This window comes from Rattus norvegicus, chromosome 13, assembly GCF_021556685.1.
Source record: "Rattus norvegicus strain SHRSP/BbbUtx chromosome 13, alternate assembly SHRSP_T2T, whole genome shotgun sequence".
In the NCBI taxonomy this organism is placed as follows: Eukaryota; Metazoa; Chordata; class Mammalia; order Rodentia; family Muridae; genus Rattus; species Rattus norvegicus.
In genome coordinates this window covers 13,338,653-13,357,322 of record NC_141546.1, presented here as the reverse complement: position 1 = coordinate 13,357,322, position 18,670 = coordinate 13,338,653, and positions in this window count along the sequence as shown.

Sequence of the window (18,670 nt, the reverse complement as noted above, 5' to 3'; positions counted from 1 at the left end):
CTTATCAATGAGTGCATACCATGTATGTCTTTCTGTGATTGGGTTAGCTCACTCAGGATGATGTTTTCCAGTTCCAACCATTTGCCTACGAATTTCATAAAGCCGTTGTTTTTGATAGCTGAGTAATATTCCATTGTGTAGATGTACCACATTTTCTGTATCCTTTATAAGAGTTGCTTTAGTCATTGTGTCTCTTTCAAGCACTGGAAACCCTAACTTAGAAAGAATGAAATGTAGACTTTATTAACTAAGCAAAATACTTTCCTCATCATGTGGTCACTGGGTGGTAGGCATTGATCCCAAAATCCCCAAATTCAAAAGTCTAAAATTCCATTAAACTGGATAAGATGTCTTGCTTTGGCACTTTTTCATGTTCCTCATCATCAGAGGTGAGATAAAAACTAAAGACCCTTGAAATAGTTGAAAACACATATTTCTATCCATTTCAAATTAATCTAGCCTATAAAAATTGTTTGGTATAGAGACTCCTGCCACAAAATTATGATAAATACAGGCTTGATTATAGCAAGGGTTGTCTTTTTCAATGTTCTTTTGGTATGTGCATGTATACATTAGTGAAGGTGGTGGCTAGAAGTCAACCTCAGGTGACTTTCTCAATCACTTGTCATCATATTTTGAGACATGCTCTTTTACTTCTCTTGGATCTTAGTGATTTAGTTAGATAGGCAGGCCACTTTGTTCCAGGAAGTCCCTTGTGGCTGCCTTTCCAGTACTGGAAATACAGACATACAGTGCTCTGCCAAGTTTTATATATGTTCTGGGAACCAAAAAAAGATTTCCACACATGGACAACAAGTACTTTATTAACCAAGCTCTCTACCCAGTCTGTGTTGAACATTTTTTAAGTCTCTGTATATTGTGTTACCTCTGGCAAGACTAACAACCTTTTTTGTTTCTGAAATATTTACATGGATATAGAGGTTAAGTTACTTGTCCAAACTCAACCAAACATGTCCAAAAACTTCTCTTCCGTCTTCCATTAGAATGGCATGGTGCATCATACAGAATCAAAAGTACAGCACCCACTGATAAACACAGAAATGATTCCATAAAATAAAACTCTAATCAAAGTGTATGTGGCTGGTAGTAGAGAAATAAGGACAGACTCAGCAAAGACAACTGGTAGCAAGAAACATATAACAGGGTGAGAAAGCTGGTTCAGCACTACAGAGTACTTGGTTCTCTTTCGCAGTACCCAAATTGAGTTTCTAGCATCCATGAGAGGTTCACAATCACCATATATCCAGCTTCAAGAAAAGTAATGACTTCCAAAGGCAACTTCACTCATATGTACACTGACACACATGCACACAATTTAAAAAATAAAAATAATAGAGAGATAAGAAAAAACAGAGAAAAAAAGAGATAAAACTATGTTTGGAGGAGTTCTGTACATATGTATGTTCATGTGGATATGTGTATATAACTGTATGTGCCTGAAGAAGGCAGAGAACAACTGTGACTTGCTTTTTAATGCTGGTTGTGGGGACATTTTCTTTCAAAAAAAAAGTGAAGTTCATTGGTTTGACTAGAGTGGCCAGCTAATGAGCTCAATGGATTTGCTAGTATATGTTTTACCCTAGCAATGAGATACATCAGCATTTTCATAAATGTTGGGTATCAGGTAACAGATCCTCATGTACATATTTATATGTGGCCCAGAACTCTTATAAGGCAGGTTACCGAGGCCTCTTCACTGTCAATACAGAGAAACAACTAAAGCTTTTAGCAATGAATTGTGTCAACACTAGACTTCCACAATAAAAACAGAAAAAGATACCCAGAACAACAACAACAACAACAACAACAACAACAACAACAACAACAACAACAACAACAACAAAAATGTTTCTACTTCTGACAATTAAATGTTTGGCTATGTATTTGGAAATGTGTGCGTACATAGCAACAATCATCTTAAAGCTAGAGTTGAACAGGTAGAAACCATGTTAAGTACTGAACAGACAAATGGAAGGGAGATAAAACTAGTATTGAAGGCTTTATTAGTCTAGCTGTGTCATAAGCAGGTCAACGAAATGTACTAAATTATGAAAAGTTTTAATAAATATATGCAGGAGTTACAGTGGGGGTGAGGTGGGGTGTCCGCATCATCTAATGCTATGTGTGGGCTAAGTATGTCTTTGAAGGAGATATTACCTGAATTGAGCTTAGAATATAAGTAACATTTTTCAAACAGAGAAGAGATATAAGGTCTCAAAGCAGAAAACAAAGAAACACACAAAAAGAAAACAACATTAAGCTTTGCTTGTGAGGAAGCCTTATCAAATCTTTAGAGATTTGCTCATTCCTTCACCAAGTGTCCATTCAGTTGCTGCCAGGATTTGGGCATCATCTTAAATTCTAGAGGTTTTGATATAACAATACTAATCCACAACACAGAAAAAAAGAGAATAGAATAATGGGTGTCTCCATTAACAATCCGGACATGCTTTGCAGAGGAAGTAATATTTGAAAAACTTTTGAGGAAAATAAAGAAGTAAGTGTTGAGTCTGTGGAGATGAACATCTTAGTGACTGGAGTGATGTCACTAACCATAGAGAAGCTCTGTAGAAGACACTGTAGGATATGATGAGCCTTTAAGCTCAGCTGTGGCTAAGGCAATGAAGTGTGTGAAAAGAAATGGATTTAGTGTAGTACAATCACACAGATAAATTTGTACATTCTTTGACCATTTTGTGGTACAATAGGACTTCAGAATGTAGTTAGAAATTGGTTATCTTCAAAGAGGCATGGAATTTGGTTGAATCTCGTGCAAAAATCAAACACAGAGAAATCACTCTGAACCATATAAATCCCAATGGATGATAGGATGTTTATGATTAGAAATATTACATCAGTGTTTGAATATCCTTATTGGATAAATCTTATGCTTTAATATACCAGTATTCAGTTTGGCTTGAACTGAGTTTGAATACATAGTCTACCAAAAAAGAATACATGCAAAAAAAATATGGTTGTTGTGGATCTAGAATCTCAGTGTCCTTTGTTATACCTGACCTATATATGACCTTGTCCTCTGACCTCTACTTGTATTACTGTTAAAATATATAAGTGCTTGTATTCACACATAAACATGCATACATGAAACACACTCATTTCTCATATATTTCAAAAAGAAGATGTTTTTAAAAGCATATGTACAATAGGACCAGAGAGATAGCTCAGTGGTTAAGAGCATTGACTACTCTTAGGAGGTCCTGAGTTTAATTCCCAGGACCACAAGGTGGCTCACAACCATCTGTAATGGGATCCAATGACCTCTTCTGGTGTTTCTGAAAACAGCTACAGTGTACTCATATAAAAAATTGAATAAACCTTTAAAAATATGTGTACAAAAAGACATTTGAAAGCATTGTATTGGGTACATAGTTATATGTTAGCTATATGTATACATATACACAGAGACATACATGCTCTGCATATACATATGCATATACCCATAAACATATAGGTGTGCTATGTATATACATATGCACGTGCCTATGTGTGTGTATAATATAAAACTTCTGTCAGACATTAGTAAATTTATCATTCATTTGCATTTATATACACAGGTATGTCTGACATACATAGATATACATATAAGAAATGTATATTTCCTGAGTGAGGTAACCCAATCACAAAAAAACACACATGGTATGTACTCATTGATAAGTGGTTATTAGCCCTTAAGCTTGAATTACCCAAGATACAATCTACAGACCACATGAAGCTCAAGAAGAAGGATGACCAAAGTACAGATGCTTCACTCCTTATTTAAAAAGGGGAAAAACAATACCCTTGGGAGGGAATAGGGAGGCAAAGTTTAGAACAGATGCTCAAGGAACGCCCATTCAGAGCCTGCCCCACATGTGGCCCATACATATACAGCCACCCAATTAGATAAGATGGATGAAGCAAAGAAGTGCAGGTTGACAGGAACCAGATGTAGATCTCTCCTAAGAGACAGAGCCAGAATATGGCAAATACAAAGGCGAATGCCAGCAGCAAACCACTGAACTGAGAAGGGAACCCTGTTGAAGGAATCAGAAAAAGGACTGAAAGAGCTTGAAGGGGCTTGAGACCCCATATGAACAACAATGCCAACCAACCACAGCTTCCAGGGACTAAGCCACTACCCAAAGACTATACATGGACTGACTTTGGGCTCCAACTACATATGTAGCAATGAATAGCCTAGTAAGAGCACCAGTGGAAGAAGAAGCCCTTGGTCCTGCCAAGACTGAACCCCCAGTGAACGTGAATGTAGGGGTGAGAGTGGTAATGGGAGGAGGATGGGTAGGGCAACAACCATATAGAAGGGGAGGGGGAGGGGTTAGGGGGATGTTGGTCTGGAAACCAGGAAATGAAATAACAATTGAAATATAAATAAGAAATACCCAAGATAATAAAGATGGAGAAAAAAAGAAATGTATGTTTATAAATGTTTACATATGTGTGTTATCTATATACAATGTAGAAATACTAAGAAGTGGTTTGAGAGGAGAGTTTCTGCTTATCTAAATCCCCTTGAACACTGTAGAACTTTGTGCTATTCGACCTTACCTAATAACTGTGCATTTGCAGCACAAACTCTAACAATGAGAGGCACTTACTGCAGCATTCTGCTGGGCTGCAGCTCACTGAACAGTTGGCTGGACGTCCCTTGCATGGTTCTAGTCTGACTATGAACCCAGGAAGGAAATGCCCAGGATTTGAGAACATAATCTATGTGAGTTTTTAATTAGAAGATCAAGATTATACCCAGGATATTTTCCATAAGAAGAGTATGAAAAAATTAAATCTGTCATGAAATGTTCTTCAGTTTGAATGTCTTGTTTCTAACCTTTCAAGGCATCTGGATTTACACATAATAGAATTTTCAGTAGTGTGGCATTCTCATGAGTTCCATTGATCCCACTAGACACATCATGATATGACAGTGGGACAACACATTTGAGTAACAATTTGAATATAGGAAGTGTGTGTTGGGGACTTGATTTAATGGATTCCCAAATTACATGGGAATTCTCACATTTGCTTATAAGAAACTATAGGTCCTGGCCCCCAATTGATTATGATAGGGAGATAAGGATGCTAACAGCCAATGCCTGGGAAGGTAGACTGAATCATGACCTTTATATCTACTCAGGATAGTATCGGAGAGAGAAGAAGGAGACATATATGTCACAGTGGGGAAGGAGAAAGTCCAGACCAAAAGACCTGCCGACATGTAAAAATCAGGTAAATGGCCACACAGGCCACTTCCCAGATTGTGTTTGTGGTAACAGAGATAAAACAGACTTTAAAAGATGTTAAATCTAGAATACCATAGGGGAGTGTTTGCAAGCAGCAGATAATTAGAACTGTTCAGGCTTTGAGCTAGTTAATGCATTTTAAAATTAAGATTGTGTGTGTGTGTGTGTGTGTGTGTGTGTGTGTGTAAGGGTTTGCACATGTGAACCATCAGCAGAATAGAGGGTATTAACTAACTACCACTCCAAGGGTAAGACCTGAATCTGAAATGGTCTTCAGTAATAAAACAAGAACATGAAACATTCCTTAGATTGTCAGTTAGAAGGAAGTGGACTTTCCTTCTGCAGGCTAAATATTCATCCCTGTAAAGTGATTGAGCCAAGCAGATGAATCCAGCAATACCATCAAAAATGTCATTTAGGAATAGGGAGATGAATCTGTCAGTAATGTGCTGGTCTTGTGAAAATGAGGAGATGGTTGGATCTGAAATATCCATTTCAAATATCAGTGTATGGCAGACATCTAAAAACCCAGTCCACAGAAGTTAGAAGAAAGAGAGTTCCTGATGATCCCTCGACAAATAGACCATTTGATTTTGTAAGCTTGAAGTTCATCTGAAGGTGCTGCTTCTAACTTCTAAGTGTCAAATGAATAAGGAAGGCAGAAATCAGATATGATCAACCTTTTACCTCACCTACATGAGCCCAAATGTGTACCTACACACACAAACACAAACACACACACACACACACACACACACACACACGCACGAGAGAGAGAGACAAAGAGACAAAGAGACAGAGAGACAGAGAGACAGAGACAGACACTTGACTTAAAACAACAAAACAAAATTAAAATAATAAATAATACATTTAGTTGAAATATTAAACTAAAGAACAAACTTTGAAAACGAACTGACAGAAAGGAAAATATTTCCTCTTGTACTGGGAAAGTTATCTTGCATTATAGCACATGTTTAGAGAACTACCGGTTCTGTTAGTCCATTTGTCTATCTATAAGCATCTACCTTGTATGTAGTTACAACATAGTTATAGCAAACTGGGATGCAGGCAAATAGATAAAGGATCTCAATACACAGTCAGCTACACAGAGATATTGAAAAGATACAAAGAAAAATTTATATCAGATATGGAAAATCTGAGTGGGTTTCTAAAGGAAATGAAAATAGGAAAAACCTTAGAGAATTCAGTGACAATGTTCACTGAATTCTGACACACTTCGCCCCGAAGCTAAGGAGATAGGCTGTAAACACAGACTATGAAGACAACAAGAGTCTCTTTTAGAACCTCTTATAGTTTCATCGTCAGTCCTCAGAGGCAGGTGGGTTTTGTTCTTTTAGAGAGTATTTGTTGAGGGCCAGACAGGTCAAGAGCCTTGCTAGGGTTCATAGAGCTAATTGTTCATTTCTAGATCCTAGAGCTCCTTCCTAGACTCTTGCTAACTAATGTAACAGAATGAGGTAGGACCTGAAGACCACCACAAATGTAAAGGGACTATCACATAAAAACATTTATTTTAGGGACACATTCTCAACCTAGAATCTTTTTCAAATCTTCTTGCTACCAAATGTGATTAAGCATAGATTCCCTTCTGTGACCCTATGTATTTTCCAAAGGTTAGATGGCAATTGACTCCAAAAGGCTAACTCAAAGGGGACATAAAGGTATCCGATGCAAAAAGCCAGCTCACCTGTGGGGTTATTCAGTGGAGAACACAGAAACGGAAATCAAGATTGGAAGAATTTTCTAATATGCAAGAAACTTAGAACACTTGTAGTATTTTGTGTCTTGACTTGTGAGAGTCTTCTGTCATTCTTTCTTTTCCACACATTAGCACAGCATTTTTTATGTTTTTCATTTTTAATTGGTTATTTTATTTATTTTCATTTCAAATATTATCCTCCTTTCCAGTTTCCCCTCTACAAACTTCCTATCCCCCCTTTCCCCTGATTCTATGGGGGTGCTCTGCCACACACCCACTCCTCGCCTCAATGCCATGGCATTTACCTATGCTGGGTCATTGAACATCCACAGGACCAAGAGGTTCCCCTCCCATTGATGTGAGATAAGGCAATCCTCAGCTACATATGCACCTGGAGCCTTGGGTCCCTCCCTGTGTATGTACTCTTTTGTTTGTGGTTTAGTCCCTGTGAGCTTTGGATTTTTCTTTATCTACTGATAAAGAAGCTGGAATTACAATATTAGTTTTATTAGCTGTGGCTTCAGAAGGGCTAAGAAAATGATAGAAATCATGTATAATTCTCTCTCTGAATGTATGTTTGTGTGTATGTGTGTTTGTGTGTGTGTATGTATGTGTGTGTGTTTGTGTGTGTTCACATGCACATGTATAAGAATGCCTCCATGTGTGCAAACATATATGTAGGTCAAAAATGAACTTAAGTCTTGTTCCTCAAGTGTTCTTTTATTTCTGAGCATTGGTTAAAAGCATGCCACATCTGGCTTTTTCACATGTCTTCTAGGGGAAGAAACACAGGTCAAGACATTTTTAGGCTGATTCAGTCACACAGTCTCAATTGTGCCTTTCTTAAATAATTCTTCTATTGACTTGATATTTGGGATACAACGGTAAATACTCTCCAATATTCCATATCACATGACTCTTTGACAAAGACTAAGGTTCTCAATCATTCGTAACTAAGGTCTCTTATGTTTGGTAAGAAGACAAATAAAGCAAAGCTTTACCAGACTATAAGGGCTGACCAGTCTGATCAATTCTCAATATCTTTATTGCATTACTGTCGTTAAGGCTGACTTTGCTGTTCTCCCGTAAGCTACATGTTCTCTTTCCTCTTTCTGGCATTACTCTGCATTTATTTACATACAGTTCTGACTATATGTAATATAGTTTTGGGCTCTTATGGCTCCCATACCCTCTCACTCACATGGGATTGCAAATATTTGCAACCTGATAACTATAGTTTATCTTTGCATTAGAAATACAAGAATATAGAACATGACAGTTATCAAAGTAACCCTGAAGTGTGGAAATTTTAACAGATACAAAGTAGATGTAAACTTCTTCAGTTTGGAAATTATTCTGTGCCTATTTGCAGGCAAGACAGTCTTGAACACACACACACACACACACACACACACACAAACATTAGAAACTCAGGACATTGAAGGGAATATGTAAACTAGAAAGTAAAAGTCGATAACAAATGTTATGTGTGTTTAAAAATACAGAAGTCTTTTGTCCATTTGATCTAACAATAAAGGTTGTTTTTATATGAAAGACTGTTTTTTATATGCTGGCATCAGAAACTTGTGGAGTTTGTATAGGGCTAGAGCAACTGGGCCTGAAACTCAAGTGGGAGTCAGCTTATATAAATGGAAAATAGGGACTTGAGAAATAGTTCAGGTATTAAAGTGGCTGCTGTGAAAACACAAAGACCTCAGATTTAGCCCAGGACCTATCTTACAAATCTGATAGGATGATCAATTATAATCTCAGTTTTGGAAAGTTAGGAGATTGACCAGCCAGTGTACTGTACATCATATGGTCTGTACCTCTAAAGGTCTCAATCATGAAAGTATGATGGATAATGCCTGAAGTATGATACTTGAAGTTGACTTTTGGATTCTACACACACTTGCACATATCTGCAACACACACATACACACACACACACACACACACATCAATATGACAATTAGTGAGAATGAAACCAGATATTTATTTTTTAAAGATTTATTTATTTATTATATATAAGTACACTGTAACTTTCTTCAGATACACCAGAAGTGGGCATTGGATCTCTTTACAGATGGTTGTGAGCCACCATGTGGTTGCTGGGAATTGAACTCATGACCTCTGGAAGAGCAGTCAGGTGCTCTTAACCACTGAGCCATCTCTCCAGCCCGAAACCAGATATTTAAATGGATATTAATCAGCACTATTTCCATGCAATTGTACAAAGTTTGTGACTTACATCCTTAGCAGATTCACAATTTATAGATCAGAGACTTTTGTAGGTCCCTAGAAAGAAGCATCATTTAAACACATTGAAACATTAATTTCAATCATTCAACATGGTTATTTTTTTTAAAAACCAGGCAATACACATCTAAGAAACTTCAGAGAAGAGTATTTACCTTCTGTGTCTATTTATGTTTCTGAATATGTGTGTATATGTTCTGTATGTTCAGAAACAGTTACATATGTGTTCAGGGATATATACAGGTCAGAGAACAAGCACACATGTGTCTCAACCCCTCCACATCTTAGTTCTGAGAAAGTTTCTGACTGACATGGAGATCACCAAGTAAACTAGGGTAGGGTAGCTTTAGGCATGTTGCTGGCTCTGTCTCTGCATCACTGAAATTACAACTTATGCCACTGTGCCTGACTTTGTGTGTGTGTGTGTGTGTGTGTGTGTGTGTGTGTGTGTGTGTGTGTGTGTCTGTAAATTCTAGGGATCAAACTCATTTTATTTTAATGGCAAGGACAGCATGATATTCAGTGTAGTCTTTTTCATAATTACTGCTAAGTACAGACAAATTTGTTGATAGTAGAACTTTAAAATTCAACAAGATATTCTCAATCCTTAGAAATAGTAGTTAAAATCACCTTAGGCATTAACAAAAATTCACTAGGTCTGTGAGTGGGTATTCAGTTACAGTGACTTCTATCCCAAGCATATATTACCTTCTTTAAACCAATTAATAAAATGTATCAAACTAAAAATATATCTTTGCTATCTTAGACTCTTAGTTACAGTTTCCTGAGTTATGAAAACAAACTTCCTCTGGAAGGGATGGCATCTGATTTGAGAGCTGACAAGTGTCACTTTATGTAACCATTACCACAGAAACCAGTCTCTCTTTCTAAGGTTGATGGCTATCTGTGAAAACCAAACTTGTCAGATCTGACCCAAAGTTTTGGTGCTAAGACAGAAATAATGCAGTGTTTTATCTTAGCATCTTGGATATCATAAATGATAGTATAACTAATTCACATGTTTTATTAAACACTGCCTTATTCATTTGAATGATTTTTTGATTAAGTCTGTGTGTTTTTTTTCTATTATGTATCCTACTAATGCATCAGTTCATTAAAATAAAAAACCTAACTCTCACTATTAGAAAAAAATGAATACCCTCTGTTAAAAATTGTAAAATGGGCAGTGGTGTTGCGTGGCTTTAATCCCAGAAATCAGCAATAAGTGGCAGGCAGTGAGTTTAAGGCCAGCTTCTGGTCTACAGAGCTAGTTCCTGGACAGTTGGGGCTACACAAGGAAATCCAGTCTTGTGGAAAAAAAATATAAAATGGATCTGGGTTGTAACTTAGTAAAGTGATTATATTTCAAGCAAAGAAAACATTGAGTTTGTGTTTGGTCTCCAAGATTAATGCAGGGGGAAGAAATGGAAGGAAGAAAGGAAGGAAGGAAGGAAGGAAGGAAGGAAGGAAGGAAGGAAAGAAGAAAGGGGGAAAAAAGCTGAATGTAGTTGCTTATTCTTTTGATACCAGTGCTGGGGAGGCTTACGCAACTAGATCCCTATGTCCTTTGTCATACCTGCCTGTGCTTTATAGTATGCCTGAAGCCAATGAGAGGTCATGACTTAAAAAACAACATGGGCCACATCTGAAAAATGAAAGACAAAGTTGTCTTCTGGCCTCTACATTCACATACACAGGTATTTTTGTACAAATGAACACATAAATGGGAAACTGTACACATGAATCAATAGAAAGCACTCACAAATATGTTAAGTAATATAACATAAGAAATATAAGTCATAATTCTAGAGCACTATGTGAGAGAAGGGAGAGTGATAGTGTGCATTAAACATAAACTATGTAGAAGTTTAAATAAGGTTAGTCAGTGAGTGACATGTTAAAAACAACTATGAACTGAAATATTTTAGGAGCAGAAAATACAACTGAGGCATCTGAGTGCAAACATTGCACTTTTAGGGAAGAGCATGTGGGTGGAGTTGGCTGGGCACTATGAAAAATCAGCCAAGGAATTATCAAAGAGGCATAGAGTAGTGTAGAGACAAGAAAGAGCAGGGACAGACAGCACTAAGAAATACAGTGAGTATGGAGGAAGAAAGAGAAGAACTGACTGCAAAAATGATACATCTTGACAGTGACATTATTTAAATAGTGCAGCTCAAACTGCCCTGTGAAACAGACTGACCAAGAGCAGAACTCCTAATGAGAGCCAAAGTTGGCATATGGAGGGCTGAGTCGCTCAGATACTGGGTAACTCACAGACACATTAAAATTAAGATGCAAGGAAATGAGCAGCAGTATCAATAAAACTGAAAATACTTGGCTAAAGTGACTGTAAAGATGAAATAAATTCATGCCAGTGTCTCTAGACAACTGAGGCCAGAAGTTCCATGCCCTTCTATAGACTATGGGTCCCCAGGAACATTTTCAATTCTACACAGCTACAATGTTAATTGATGTCTGTAATCTAGTCAAATTGCCAGCTCATTCCAAAGCAACCAATGAGTTTGTGTAGCCACTGGTTCATAAATACTAAAATAGGAAAGATTATCTGTGAAACCACACACTTAGACTCCATCAGTCATTCTTGTGGTTAAGGTGTGAACCCTTTTATTATTAAGAACTCAATACTCAGATATGTCTACATACTCTAAAATTGTGTGTGACCTCTAGCATCGAATACATGGGGAGTTATTATTAAAATACATTACATTTCTATAGTGTTATAATTTCTAATGTGAAGTTTTATGAATCTGTGAGTTTAATGCACACCAAAATTTTAGGACTTTTCCAGAGCAAGAGTGTAATGCCAAATGACTCAGAAAAGGTCATGGTTGCTTGCTCAAGGGTCACTATAAATGTCCTCTATTATTGCTAAAATTTTAGTTTTAATTACTTAAGTATTATAATTGATAGAATAAATCACTGTAAAGCTCTTAGCTTCACTTCTAGAAAACTGTGCCTATTTAAAGAGTTTAACTTATTTAGAAATTTTTTCCAAACTGAAACAATGCCTTCTGGGAAGAATAAGAGAGGCTACCTTAGATGCAAGCAATCAACCACTCACAGTCTCAGGAAGTTCCTACATCTTACAAGACTCACAAGGATCCCTCCTCAAAGTCATTATGTAAGCAATAAAGAGGGTGTGGAGAACAGATACCTCTGTCTTTTGGTCAGATCTCATTGTCCTATCTGGAGTCAACTGCCATATGTTTACATCTGAGCCAGAAAAGTCTAATTGTTCTATTTTCTACTCTAATAAAGAAGGATAATATATATATGAGACCAATGAGATTACACACATCAGTTCACCAGACTGACCATAAAGTAAAACATACAATGAAGCCTAATGGCTATCAGCCACAAGGAGTGGGGACTCCTGGAACACTGTCCCTTTCATATGGCCATGAAAAACTCTACACATAATCTTTTTTTAAAACATCATAGCTAAGGATTAACTTTTATGATTATTTTATTATTAAGAAAATTCTTGAAAAAAAATAACAAAGTAAAAATTACTTAAATTAAAAAAAAATGAGAGTGGCTATTTCTGTTACTCAGACCATCATGTTAATTCCCTCCTGCTTCAAACAATATTTATACACTCTTTTAGATTTTGTAAAGTGCTTACCATAATATAGATCCTTATATTAATCTCATGTATAGCAATCTGAGCACAATTTGCCCTTTGCTTCTGGAGTTCAATCAAACAATAATAAGTTAACTATTTCCCTGTTTGCTTAATGGGCTAGACCTCCAGGATTTTCTGAGGAATAGTTTTGCAAGTGACACCACTTACAATTGAAGTTCTTAGATGTCATAATACATTTTAGCAAAATGTAATATACAATATTAGATAACTATGTTTGAATTTATTTGTCAAGGCATTGCTAATTGTATTGTACCATTAAGTGACTCAGTCAACTGTGAATCTAGATCTCATAGTGTAGACCAGTGAAGCACTTTTGTTCTCAATTTATTTTATACATAACTCTCTTTTACATAACTCTCATAATAGGATCCATATTATGTTCTGTATATACCATCATCAACCCCTTTTCTATTTGAAAAGGCTTGTGAAATATCATTAAATATTTAATTCTCCAAACTTTTTATAACACCTGTTGAGATAGAATCAGGTGTAGAGTCCAGATAGACCACACCAGGCCAATAACTGTCCCATGTGGAAAAGGATTTTTGGGGTATAGGGAGACAAGCAGGAGTAAGAGAGAGAGAGAAGAGAGAAAGAAGAGGAAGGGATTCAGAAAGGGTCTGTCTTTTATTTAAACTGCAATGGAACAGCTTCCAGGTGAAGGTGGGAGCTGAACCAAATGTATGCTGTGAATGTATGACCGTTGCCATGGCCTATTCTCAGCAATCTTGTTATATCACAACCAAGTTGATGGAGACTAAGAATGCCATATGAAATAAAATTTTTGACAATATCCAACTGTGAGAAGGTAAAAACAGTTACCATCTGAAATCATGTTGTTTTTGGTTCATTTATGAAGCTGGAGACCAAGCTTCAAAGTATCAAACTGGCAAATATTTCATGGGTGCTCCCACGCCATTCTTCTGCTGACCCTGGTAGGAAGTACACATAAGGCATCAGTGTAGGGGTGACAGCCTGTCTTGAGAAACAGAAAGAATAGTTCTATAAAAAAAATTCACTCATGGGCTAAGAATTAGGAAAGGCAATCCATTCATATTGCAGGCAAAATAAATAAGTCTGTCACCTTCAGGAGCTTCCATGATGGAAGACACAAACCAGTTCCTAAAACACAACCACCCATAGATGAATCAATCAGCTTTATGTCTGGGAAAGGACTTTGCACAAGTGATTAATTTTCACCAACCCAATTGCTGGTATGGGTTTATTTAACATAACAAGGGATCACAACAGAAATAGTATTGCTTAATTCTCTTCTTTTTATTAAAAGATATCTGATTTAAAAACAACCTTTAAACATAAGGATTTGTGCTGAAGAGATGGCTTCATTTTTAGGAGCACTTACTAAGCTTGCAAAGGACCACAGTTCAGTTCTTTATATCTGTATCAGGCAACTAACAACCATCAATAACTTCAGCTAAAGGGCATTAAATACTATCTCTACCTTAATGGGCACCTAGATAGACATAGTAACACACAAACACACACACACACACACACACACGCGCGCACACACACACACACACACTAAGCAAATTAAAAATATCACAAAATTGCAAACTATAATATAAAAGCATAAAACTAATAAGACCAAAAAGTAATGTCCCCTAAAGCAATATGAAGCAAAAATCTACAAAAAATAATGTTAAGTTTGTTTGTGTTGGCCCTCTATTACTGGGCAAGTAACACTGAAGTTTAGTTAATAATACCCAGTGAGACACCATTTGTGAAACTGATTTTTCCTTTGCAAGTAGCTTAGCAAGTCTGTAGCTTAGCCATTATCAGAGAATCTTCTTCTTGCAGTAAATGGGAATTATCAAAGAGACCCACAACTGCAGAGTAGAGAGAGTGAAAGATTTGGGAGTATTCAGTACAAATGGAATATGTCTTTATCAAATCCTCCCCTCTGGAATCTATGAAGATGAGAAGTAGAAAAACTCTAAGAGCTAAAAGGGTTGGATGTCAGCAAGGAAATATTCTTTCAGACACAATGCAATTCATATCCATATGAATGCACAAAGACTGCAACAGCCTGCACAGGGCCTGCAAAGGTTCAGGTCACAAAAGACCCCTTACTGAGAAGGGAAAGCAGACAAAAGATACTTCTAACTAGGACAATTAGTCTCTATTTAGGGGGTTATTTTGGCTTACACTTTGTGAGTATAGTTTATAATGGCAGATTACATATTCAGCCAGGGAGAAGAGAAAGCTAATTCTCATTTTTATTCAGTCTAGAACCCCTACCGAGAATAGTGCTACTAGTACTCCAAAGGCATAAGAGCAGGACAATTCAATCACCTGGGATAACAGGATTTTGGCAGTTCTCCCTGTCCAGTCAATGGGCAATTCACTAGCAGAGACACCTGTGGAATTCTGTTCAGTGGTTTGATTTTCATCTAGTTTTACTTTCTTGTTTTTCTTTCATCAAAGAGAATGACCAAATGGATTTTTCCATGCCATGCCATCTTAACTCACCTTTGTTTTCAAGGAATTTTTATATATCAATAAATAATGGCCATCCAAGAATTCTCTTAGGCTGACAAATCAACATGATTTGACATGGAGATCTTGTCATTGCCCTAATCCTCAATTAAAATATCACCAGCCCAGAACAGGACAGAAAAAGGGCTATCTGATTTACCTTTACCTTCCTAAAAAATACACTACTTTTGTGGTAAGAGAATCTAGAGGGGAAAAAAGCAACATCAAGATTAACATGTGAAAGAATCCATGGAGACAAGATAATTAGAGGCAGCCCCACCAGAGTTTACCATTACAAAAACATCAAGCTCAAGGAAACTTGGTAGCACACAAACAAGTGGTAAGGCTGTGCAAATGTCCCAATCAGAATTCTGAGTCTCCACCTGGAACTTTTAAAGGCAAGCTTTTCTGTCTAATCACTACTCCGAATCTCATGACTATTTTCCTCTTCTTTGTCTAAGGACACAAGAATCTAAGTGTTCAGCAGATGTCCTGGGCACTTGGCAGGAGCTTTGGGACTAAGAACCACACCTGTAAAATTCTCATTATCAACTCAGACATTCTAATGTCACTGATTTATTGGTTCAAAAACTTTTTTTGTTTGTTTGTTTGTTTTGTTTTATTTTCCTGTTTCCACTTCTACACACACTGATTTCTGGGTAAGTTTTAATGGAATACAGATGTTTGAACTAGCTCCCTTTAAGTTGTTTGTCACTTATAACTCATTTCATGCACCAGTGGAGCTAGATGCTGATGCAAAGCTGTTTCTAATGATAATGGAGAAAAGGATTTTGTTTGGCAAGTAAAGAAGAAATGTTCTATGATCCTAACTGGGTTAACTTTAATAAACATTAAGTACCAGGCCAAATATTATAACTATGTTTATGGCAAGGAATTCAAGTCTGTTCTCTCCCTCCTTGTAAAACTGTTATACAGATGTTTTAAGTCTCCTGACCCAATCTCTGTTTTATGTACACAAGTCCTGGTATATTCTCACTCAAATGAAAATGCCTAAGCCCTTCTTTCCTCTATTTCCAGTATACTAATTCAAATAAAGCTGTGAGGTCAAACCACAGGCCATGGCAAAAAGATACATCACTTCATAGTTTAGAATAAAAACAAAGTGTGCTTCCTGTAACCCTGGGTTATCACTTCCAAATTCCTCATCAAAAGTAGTGTCTTATCTGGATACTTCAAGGGAGGGATAGCCAATTTCTTTGTGATTCTGAACTTATTTTTTAACACAACACCAAGATGTATGTGTTGCGGTGAGATATACATGAATCACATGATCTTGAGTGTGTGATACGTATACCTTTGGGAACACATGCAGAGGCCAGAGCTATTATTGTCTTTCTCTATTGCTGTCCATGGTGCCTTGAGACAAAGAATCTCACTGATCCGGGAGCTCATTGTTTCAGTCAGAAGAAAGCTGTTCCCTTTTTGCCTTTCCATGCAGTGGTTACATATTTAGGTGTCACATGGGTTTGGGTTCCAAACTCATATCACTGTATTGGCAGCTCTCATCCATTGAGCCATTCTCTTGACATTAATTATTATTGCTGAAATATTCACTTTTGATCTGGTACTCACAGCAGGATACAATTGCAGGGAGCTAGGAAGAGAAAGAGAAGGAATACGGGAAAGGAGAGAGACAGACAGGGTGCATATGTAGAGAGAGTAAGACAGAGAGAGAAAGAGCAATTTGGTTTTAAACGGGAGAATATGTGTGTGACAGTATGAGAACAAGGGAACTAAGAGAGACAGAGACAGAGACAGAGAGAGAGACAGACAGACAGACACAGACAAAGACACAGAGAGACAGAGATTTGGACACTGTCACTCAGTGTCCCCTACATAATTGTTCTTGCTGTATTCTGTAAGCTTCCCATGGCCAATTTCACTAATCCTAACCTCTGCAAGAAGAACAAATTAACTATGCTAACAAAGCAGGGACATTCAGAGAAGCATAATATGCAGAATCACCACAGAAATAATGAGCTTGAGTTTCCATCACTGTCAAACAAATCCTTCATACTCAGGCTACAAATGCTAATCAACCCCAGAACATCCAGTTCAGTTTTTTTCTTAAGTAAGGGAATTAGTCACCCATGTAATATTAAATCTTGTGTTTATTATCCATAAAATATTTTCCTTTTCATACTGAGACATGTTTCTGACATTAAACATGATGACATAAAAATTATAGCCAGATTTCCCATAATGGATGTTTTAAGATAGTATATATTTTAAGATAGTATATATTTTACCATTTTTAAGTGATATTGTCCACATACATTATAGTTCCGGTAACAGCAGGTCCAATGTTGATGCTCAAAATAGAGACATTCTTGTAAATTTTCTTATGTGTCATTATCTAGTACAACTTTCCTTTCTTGAGGTTCATTCTTATACATATTGGGAACAGCTAGGAAGGAGAAAGGGATATAGTAAGAGAATTTTGCTATCATTTCCTAATTTCTAACACCTATGAAGATTCGGAGCATTTTGTGAATGGACTAAGCAGCTATTTCATGGCTAAATGCTAATTTAATCTTCTGAGTATTTTTGTGTGCTAGATATGTAGTATTGGGCGGACTTAGGACAATACTTCCATGTCCCTGTAGCTAAACTATGGCCTAATTCTTAATGCTTCACTGAAAAAAACTGGTGATTAGGAGTATTGAAGAGCAGAGAGGAGACTGTGTTATGTGGGATATCAGGTGGGAATTAAAGGACAATTACTCACATCAGAGTGCGTTTGAATAGAATGCAGCAGACTGATAGAAAGACTTATTGGAGAAAGACTGGAATTCCCACACTGCTGTGTACCCAAAGCCCATGGGCAATTCCACATGCCAGGTAAAGGAATGGCTCCACCCTGAGTTGATGTTTAGTGTCTCTTTTCTACTATAGCTTTTCATCTGGAAGTAAGTCTTCAAAGTATCACTATCTTGGTCTGGTACATAGAGCAATCAGAATTATACAAGAATAAATATATTCTAAATAATGCTGATGAAGATAATTTATATTTCCTAGGGGAAACTGGGAGGAAAGAGCCTCAGTATCCTCTCTGGAATTGCAGCAATTACTCCTTCCTGCCCTCCTTTAACTGTGAATGATCCTTAATAAGGTATGAAGGAAGTAGAATGTTAGCAGAAAGGGAAACTCCTTGTTGCACTTTCCATGAGGTCACTACGCAAGGTGGATGAAGGATAAAGAAAGAGGGAAAGCCCAAGGTTT